This window comes from Oncorhynchus gorbuscha, unplaced genomic scaffold (assembly GCF_021184085.1).
Source record: "Oncorhynchus gorbuscha isolate QuinsamMale2020 ecotype Even-year unplaced genomic scaffold, OgorEven_v1.0 Un_scaffold_5988, whole genome shotgun sequence".
Lineage (NCBI taxonomy): Eukaryota > Metazoa > Chordata > Actinopteri > Salmoniformes > Salmonidae > Oncorhynchus > Oncorhynchus gorbuscha.
In genome coordinates this window covers 8066-17500 of record NW_025749679.1, presented here as the reverse complement: position 1 = coordinate 17500, position 9435 = coordinate 8066, and the positions used below count along the sequence as shown (strand labels likewise).

The 9435-nt window shown below is 45.3% G+C and overlaps 1 pseudogene; it reads right to left on the bottom strand.

The window, feature by feature from the left end:
• LOC124029284 overlaps positions 1-6477 on the bottom strand; it is a 9602-nt pseudogene extending 3125 nt beyond the window's left edge.
• Between the last annotated feature and the right edge of the window lie 2958 nt (positions 6478-9435).

The following is a 9435-nucleotide window of genomic DNA, read 5'->3' as shown; positions in this document are numbered from 1 at the left end:
CCCCCTGACTTTTTACACATTTTGTTACTTTACAGCCTTATTCTAAAACTTTTTTATTTTTATTATTGCAAATTTATTTCAAAAAACGAAAACAGAAATACCTAATTTACATAAGTATTCAGACCCTTTGCTATGAGACTCCAAATTGAGCTCAGGTGCATCCAGTTTCCATTGATAATCCTTGAGATGTTTCTATAACTTGATTGGAGTCCACTTGTGGTAAATTCAATTGATTGGACATGATTTGGAAAGGCACACACCTGTCTATATAAGGTCCCACAGTTGACAGTGCATGTCAGAGGAAAAACCAAGCCATGAGGTCGAAGGAATTGTCCATAGAGCTCCAAGAAAGGATTTTGTTGAGGCACAGATCTGGGAAGGGTACCAAAACATTTCTGCAGCATTGAAGGTCCTCAAGAAGATGGTGGCCTTGATCAATCTTAAATGGAAGAGTGCTCCTTGGGATGTTTAATGCTTGGGAAATCTTTTTGTATCCAAATCCGGCTTTAAACTTCTTCACAACAGTATCTCGACCTGCCTGGTGTGTTCCTTGTTCTTCATGATGCTCTCTGCGCCTTTAACGGACCTCTGAGACTATCACAGTGCAGGTGCATTTATACGGAGACGTGATTACACACAGGTGGATTGTATTTATCATCATTAGTCATTTAGGTCAACATTGGATCATTCAGAGATCCTCACTGAACTTCTGGAGAGAGTTTGCTGCACTGAAAGTAAAGGGGTTGAATAATTTTGCACACCCAATTTTCAGTTTTTGATTTGTTAAAAAAGTTTGAAATATCAATAAATGTCGTTCCACTTCATGATTGTGTCCCACTTGTTGTTGATTCTTCACAAAAAAATGCAGTTTTATATCTTTATGTTTGAAGCATGAAATGTGGCAAAGGTCACAAAGTTCAAGGGGGCCGAATACTTTCGCAAGGAACTGTATTTACAGATTGGCTGTGTACAGGCACAGTGATCGGTAACCTGCTCTGACAGCTGATGCTTAAAGTTAGAGAGGGAGATATAAGTCTCCAGCTTCAGGATCGGTAAGATAGTCAGTTTTACGAGGGTATGTTTGGCAGCATGAATGAAGGAGGCTTTGTTTGCGAATTATGAAGCCAATTCTAGATTTAATTTTGGATCGGAGATGCTTAATGTGAGTTTGGAAGGAGAGTTTACAGTCTAACCAGACACCTAGGTATTTGTAGTTGTCCACATATTCAAAGCAGAACCGTCCAGAGCAGTGATGCTAGTCGGGCGGGTGGGTGCGGGCAGTGATCGGTTGAAGAGCATGCATTTTGGTTTTACTAGCATTTAAAAGCAGTTGGATGCCTCGGAAGGAGTGTTGTATGGCATTTTAAGCTCGTTTAGAGGTCTGTTAACACAGTGTCCAAAGAAGGCCAGATGTATACAGAATGGTGTCGTCTGCATAGAGGTGGATCAGAGAATCACCAGCAGCAAGAGCGACATCATTGATATATCCAGAGAAAAGAGTCGGCCTGAGAATTGAACCCTGTGGCACAACAAATAGAGACTGCTAGAAGTCCGGACAATGGCCCTCCGATTTGACACACTGAACTCTATCTGAGAAGTAGTTGGTGAACCAGCTGAGGCAGTCATTTGAGAAACCAAGGCTATTGAGTCTGCCGATAAGAATGCGATGTTGGGTCTCCCGGGCGTAGTGGTTAAGGGTGCTGTACTCTGGGTTCGCGCCCAGGCTCTGTCGAACCAGCCGCGACCAGGAGGTCTGTGGGGCGACACAATGGTGGCCTAGCTGGTTAGGGAGGGTTTGGCCAGTAGGGATATCCTGTCTCATTGTGCACCAGCCACTCCTTTGATATCGGGTGCAGTGCACACTAACCAAGGTTGCCAGGTGCATAGTGTTTCCTCTGACACATTGGTGCGGCTGGCTTCCAGGTTGGATGCGCGCTGTGTTAAGAAGCAGTGCGGCTTCATTGGGTTGTGTATCGGAGGACGCATGACTTTCAACCTTCATCTCCCTGAGCCCATACGGGAGTTGTAGCGATGAGACAAGATGGGCAGCTACTAACTATTGGATACCACGAAATTGGGGAGAAAAAAGGGGTAAAATAACAAACAAAAAAGAATGCGATGATTGACAGTCGAAAGTCTTGGCCAGGTCGATGAAGACGACTGTCAATGGCGGTTATGATATCGTTTAGGACCTTGAGCGTGGCTGAGGTACACCAATGACCAGCTCAGAAACCAGATTGCATAGTGGAGAAGGTACGGTTTGATTCAAAATGGTTGATGATCTGTTTGTTAACTTGGCTTTAGAATACTTTAGAAAGGCAGGGCAGGATGGATATAGCAGTCTATAACAGTTTGGGTCTAGAGTGTCTCCACCTTTGAAGAGGGGGATGACCACGGCAGCTTTCCAATCTTTGGGGATCTCAGACGATACAAAAGAGAGGTTGAACAGGCTAGTAATAGGGGTTGCAAACCATTTATGTGGGATCATTTTAGAAAGAGAGGTTCCAGAAACGCCTAGCCCAGCTAATTTGTAGGGATCCAGATTTTGCAGCTCTTTCAGAACATCAGCTGTCTGGATTTGTGTGAAGGAGAAGCAAGGGGGGCTTGGGCAAGTTGCTGCAGGGGGTGCAGAGCTATTGGCCAGGTAGGGGTAGCCAGGTGGAAAGCATGGCCAACCTAGAAAAATGCTTATTGAAATGATCGATTATCGTAGATTTATCTGTGGTGACAGTGTTTCCTAGCCTCAGTACAGTGGGCAGCTGGGAGGAGGTGCTCTTATTCTCCATGGACTTTTACAGTGTCCCAACACTTTTGGAATTAGTGCCACAGGATGCAAATTTCTGTTTGAAAAGCTAGCCTTAGCTTTTGTAAGTCCCAGTTACACCAGGCGGTGTCAGAGGAAGGCCCTAAAATGGTCAAAGACTCCAGCCACCCTAGTCATAGACTGTTCTCTCTGCTACTGCACGGCAAGCGGTACTGGGAGCACCAAGTCTAGCTCCAAGAGGCTTCTAAACAGCTGCTGCCTCACCAAGCCATAAGACTCTGAACAGCTAATCAGATGGCTACCCAGGCTATTTGCATTACACCTCCCCTCACTCATGCTGCTGCTACTCTCTGTTATTATCTATGCATAGTCACTTTAATAACTCCCCACCTACATGTACATATTCAGCGTATGTGACAAATTAAATTTGATGTAACCAAGATTGAACTCTTTGGCCTGAATGCCAAGCGTCATATCTGGAGAAACCTGGCACCATCCCTACGTGGTGAAGCATGGTGGTGGCAGCATCATGCTGTGGGGATGTTTTTCAGCAGCAGGGACTGGGAGACTAGTCAGGTGACGGAGAAAAATTACAGAGAGATCCTTGATGAAAAACTGCTCCAGAGTGCTCAGGACCCTCAGACTGGGGTGAAGATTCTCCTTTCAACATGACAACGACCCTAAGCACACAGCCAAGGCAACGCAACGCAGGAGTGGCTTCGGGACAAGTCTCTTAATGTCTTTGAGTGGCAAGCCACAGCCCGGACTTGAACCTGATCAAACGTCTCTGGAGAGACCTGAAAATAGCTGAGCAGCAACACTCCCCATCCAATCTGACAGAGCTTTAGAGGATCACAGAGAAGAAATGGGAGAAACTCCCCTCCAAACTTGTAACATCATACCCAAGAAGACTTGAAGCCGTAATCATTTTCAAAGGGTGCTTCAACAAAGTACTGAGTAAATGGTCCGAATACTTATGTGAATGTGATATTTCAGTAGATTTTTCTTTAGAAATTAGCAAACATTTCTAAACCTGTTTTTCTTTGTCCTTATGGGTTATGTGTGTAGACTGATGAGAGAAAACAAACTATTTAATCCATTTTAGAATAAGCCTGTAACATAACAAAATGTGGAAGAAGTCAAGGTGTCTGAATAGTTTCGCATGTGGACACTAGTATGGTGCTGGAGATAATGAATAGGAGGTTGAAAAGTGGTGGAATTGCTCTTTTAACTATGCAGTTCACCCTGGGTCTAGTTGTTATGAAAATAGATGAAGTCAAGTTCCCGTGAGATACTGTGAGAATTTGCGGACTCACAGATACGGACAGAGCCTCTGAAATAAATCCGGTCAAAGATCAGAAACTACTCCCTTCTTGGTAAACTGATATCATTGAGTCTAGCCTCACCCCCGTCATCTCCTCTCCAGAGTGGTGTTTGAAACAGGAACGTGATGTCTAGAGCAGGAAAAGATGTGACAGTTAGACAGTTAAAGGGCAATTCCACCACTTTTCAACCTCATGTTCATTATATCCACACCAAACCAGTGTCTATATGTGAAAAACAGCCTGTTTCTATGATCTGTGGTTAAAAAGATGATAAGAAAGGTCCTAAAACAATTGTTATCTGTGTCCAAAAAAAAACAGTGATTTTCAAAACCTGCAATTGAGTTTGTAGCCAGAGGGTATTTTCTTGCTTCCCGCATCACCTCAAATCTCATATTGTTTGAAAATCACTGTTTATTTTAAAATGTTTTAGCTTTTTTATGATGTCATCAGGTATAACTATTTAACGTTATATTTTTCCCCCAAAATGTGTCATTTTCACATGTAGGCACTGGTATTGCGTTGGAGATGAAAATGAGGTTGGAAAAGTGGTGGCGTTGTCCTTTTAAGAGTGTGTGTGTGTGTGTGTGTGTGTGTGTGTGTGTGTGTGTGTGTGTGTGTGTGTGTGTGTGTGTGTGTGTGTGTGTGTGTGTGTGTGTGTGTGTGTGTGTGTGTGTGTGTGTGTGTGTGTGTGTAGGGACTGACTCACTGGTGAAGTTATTCTGTGTCTGTATGGAGTCTCCTATGAAGCTGTCAGTCATGTCCCCAAAGACAATACACATGAGAGGGAGGACCGTTCCATTAACCATAGCCATGATGGTCCCCAGCACAATCATCAACCTGTCCCAACCATCAGCAAACCTGAACTATAGAGGCATGGGGGAAGAGGAGCGAGAGTGAGGGGCAGGATGGGGATATGAGGGAAGTGAGAGATTGGGAAGGGATAGAGAGAAAGGGAGTGAGAAGGGGCAGGGGAGAGGGAAGGGGAGAATGAATTAAAGGGGAAGGATAAGCGGGGAGGAAAAGGCGGGACAGAGATGGACAGATGAGCAGAGAGAGAAAGAGAATATATGAAGGTAATGAATACTCTGAGTCATTTTGGTATGTAGAACTCCAGTATGTTTCTCCAGTGGTAGAGGCTCCTAAACAGAGGAAGTTTAACCAGCTATTCTACCGGCCCAGCAGGGGAACAGAGGAAATTCAACCTTCAGCTATGTTAATGGCCCAGCAGGGAAACAGAGGCCCAACCTTCTCAGCTATTCTACTCGGCCCAGCAGGGGAACAGAGGAAATTCAACCCTCTGTGGCCATTCTGCTGCGCTCCAGCAGGGGAACAGAGGAAATTCAACCTTCAGCTATTCTACTGGCCCAGCAGGGAAACAGAGGAAATTCAACCTTCAGCTATTCTACTGGCCCAGCAGGGGAACAGAGGAAATTCAACCTTCAGCTATTCTACTGGCCCAGCAGGGAAACAGAGGAAATTCAACCTTCAGCTATTCTACAGGCCCAGCAGGGGAACAGAGGAAATTCAACCTTCAGCTATTCTACTGGCCCAGCAGGGGAACAGAGGAAATTCAACCTTCAGCTATTCTACAGGCCCAGCAGGGGAACAGAGGAAATTCAACCTTCAGCTATTCTACTGGCCCAGCAGGGAAACAGAGGAAATTCAACCTTCAGCTATTCTACTAGCCCAGCAGGGAAACAGAGGAAATTCAACCTTCAGCTATTCTACTGGCCCAGCAGGGAAACAGAGGAAATTCAACCTTCAGCTATTCTACAGGCCCAGCAGGGAAACAGAGGAAGCAGACCACTCCCCAACCCCTCCTATTTCCACATTAATGTCTGATCTGGGTTCCAACTTTACAGGCATGCAAGCACGTTGCACGCACACATTCACATGCACACACATTCGCACAACCACCCACCCATACACACACACACCAATAATACCTCAGGGCCCTGATAATAAATAGTCTACAGTGTGTAAAGCTGGAGAAGTATGTGACAGTTTATCTCAGCTACTCACCAGAGCTATGGCTCCAATCATCGGCATCTTTGGCTCTTTCTCCCCCTTTTTCTCTTCATCTTTATCCTCTCTAGAAGAGACAGAATATCTACAACATCATTTTATAAATCAATTTTATATAATAATCTTTAAACTTTAAAACGGCAAATTAAGTTATTGAGTTTTTAAACTCAGGAACTAGACCGTAATTCCAAGGAAGGAATAATAACCCAAATCGATATGATACTGACTATAGAAACAATTGTTGACAACATACAAACACCCAAAGACAAAATTCTAGGCAGAGCACCTAAATATTTACCCAATGTCTCCGTTTTGCTCAATCTTGACATTGGCCACAGCTATCTCGTCCTTCTTGCCCATGTCTGGGTCTTATGACATGTAGGAAACAATACAGACAGGTACAACCGTACAGGTGAGATCGCAAAGACGTGTAACGGTAAGATATTTAAGCGTCCTCAAGAGTCTGGGGAAAGACAAACTTTGACATCTGCAATAAAGCATTTAAGGGGCTAACCCACAGGCTGAACTCATCATGGACGTGCGTGCGAATTCATTGCTGGTCAGTACAGAGACAAAGTGGAATCTCAATTCAATGGCTCAGACATAAGAGGCATGTGGCAGGGTCTACAGTCAATCACGGACTACAAGATGAAATCCAGCCCAGTCACGGACCAGGATGTCTTGCTCCCAGGCAGACTAAATAACTTTTTTGCCCGCTTTGAGGACAATACAGTGCCACTGACACGGCCTGCAACGGAAACATGCGGTCTCTCCTTCACTGCAGCCGAGGTGAGTAAGACATTTAAACGTGTTAACCTCGCAAGGCTGCAGGCCCAGACGGCATCCCCAGCCGCGCCCTCAGAGCATGCGCAGACCAGCTGGCCGGTGTGCTTACGAACATATTCAATCAATCCCTTATACCAGTCTGCTGTTCCCACATGCTTCAAGAGGCCACCATTGTTCCTGTTCCTACAGCTAAGGTAACTGAGCTAAACGACTACCGCCCCGTAGCACTCACTTCCGTCATCATGAAGTGCTTTGAGAGACTAGTCAAGGACCATATCACTCCACCCTACCTGACACCCTAGACCCACTCCAATTTGCTTACCGCCCAACAGGTCCACAGATCTACACTTCAACCACTGCACACTGCCTTAACCCACCTGGACAAGAGGAATACCTATGAGGAGAATGCTGTTCATCGACTACAGCTCGGCATTCCACACTATAGTACCCTCCAAGCTCATCATCAAGTCGAGACCCTGGGTCTAGACCCTGCCCATCTGCAACTGGGTACTGGACTTCCTGATGGGCCGCCCCAGGTGGTGAGGGTGCAGCAACATCTCCTCCCCGCTGATCCTCAACACGGGGGCCCCACAAGGGTGCGTTCTGGAGCCCTCTCCTGCTCCCTGTTCACCCACGACTGCGTGGCCACACACGCCTCCAACTCAATCATCAAGTTTGAGGACGACACAACAGTGGTAGGCTGGATTACCAACAACGACGAGACGGCCTACAGGGAGGAGGTGAGGCCTCGAGTGTGGTGTCAGGAAAATAACCTCACACTCAACGTCAACAAAACTAAGGAGATGATTGTGGACTTGGAAACAGCTTGAACACCCCTATCCACATCGATGGGAACAGTAGTGAGAGGGTAGCTAGTTTAAGTTCCTCGGCATACACATCACAGACAAACTGAATTGGTCCACTCACACTGACAGCGTCGTGGAAGCGCAGCAGCGCCTATTCAACCTCAGGAGGCTGAAGAAATTCGGGGCTTGTCACCAAAAGCACTCACAAACTTTCACAGATGCACAATCGAGAGCATCCTGGCGGGCTGTATCACCGCCTGGTACGGCAACTGCTCCGCCCTCAGCCGCAGGCTCTCAGAGGGCAGGTGAGGACTGCACAACGCATCACCGGGGGCAAACTACCTGCCCTCCAGGACACCTACACCACCCGTTACAGGAAGGCCATAAAGATCATCAAGGACATCAACCACCCGACCACTGCCTGTTCACCCCCGCTATCATCCAGAAGGCGAGGTCAGTACAGGTGCATCAAGCTGGGACCTAGAGACTGAAAAACAGCTTCTATCTCAAGGCCATCAGACTGTTAAACAGCCACCACTAACACTGAGTGGCTGCTGCCAACACACTGTCATTGACACTGACCCAACTCCAGCCATTTTAATAATGGGAATTGATGGGAAATGATGTAAATATATCACTAGCCACTTAAACAATGCTACCTTATATAATGTTACTTACCCTACATTATTCATCTCATATGCATATGTATATACTGTACTTATCATCGACTGCATCCTTATGTAACACATGTATCACTAGCCACTTTAACTATGCCACTTTGTTTTACTTTGTCTACACACTCATCTCATATGTATATACTGTACTCGATACCATCTACTGTATGCTGCTCTGTACCATCACTCATTCATATATCCTTATGTACATGTTCCTTATCCCTTACACTGTGTATAAGACAGTAGTTTTGGAATTGTTAGTTAGATTACTTGTTGGTTATCACTGCATTATCGGAACTAGAAGCACAAGCATTTCACACTCGCATTAACATCTGCTAAACTATGTGTATGTGACAAATAAATTTGATTTGATTTGATTTGATTTGATGATACTGACTCTGTTCTTGACCACAGAACTAGAATGATTCTATTTCTATGGTCTGGACTCGTAATGAATTAACACCTCAATATGCCCCAGAAGTCTACTTCATATTTATTAAGCCTACTTTTGAAATAGTTGTGTAGTATAGGCTATAGTCTAGACTTGTCTTGTAGGCTATTAGAAAAGCTGTTGACATGACAAGTGTAACGGAAGATCCGGTCACCCAGTACATAACAAATACATAATGGTTGTTAGATAAACTCACTGCTTCTTTCCGCCAGTTGGTCCACTATCGATTGCTTTACCCCCAGCTCCGGTGCTGTCCTCTCGTTATCTGCCTCTGTTTCTCTCTCACACAGAGAAACAAGGAGGCAGCAGCGCTTCTTTATATCATAGTTTCACGGGGTGACATCATTTACTGCCGCGTGCACGCCCCTGCTCAAATCACACCTTCTGTGTCCATCAAACGTATGTCTGTCTCCTTGACTTCCCTCGCGTCAGGAGCTGCTTTAAGGGATGCGACAATGACCTATAGGGTTATGGCTGAGTGTGTCTTTGTTATTACATTACAGATACGGAACATGGCCATCTCATGTTGCCGCTATTTGAGAGACAACCACCGCTACTCTAAAAAAGTGATATTATCTTTCTCTCACAACATCGTGAACCAACA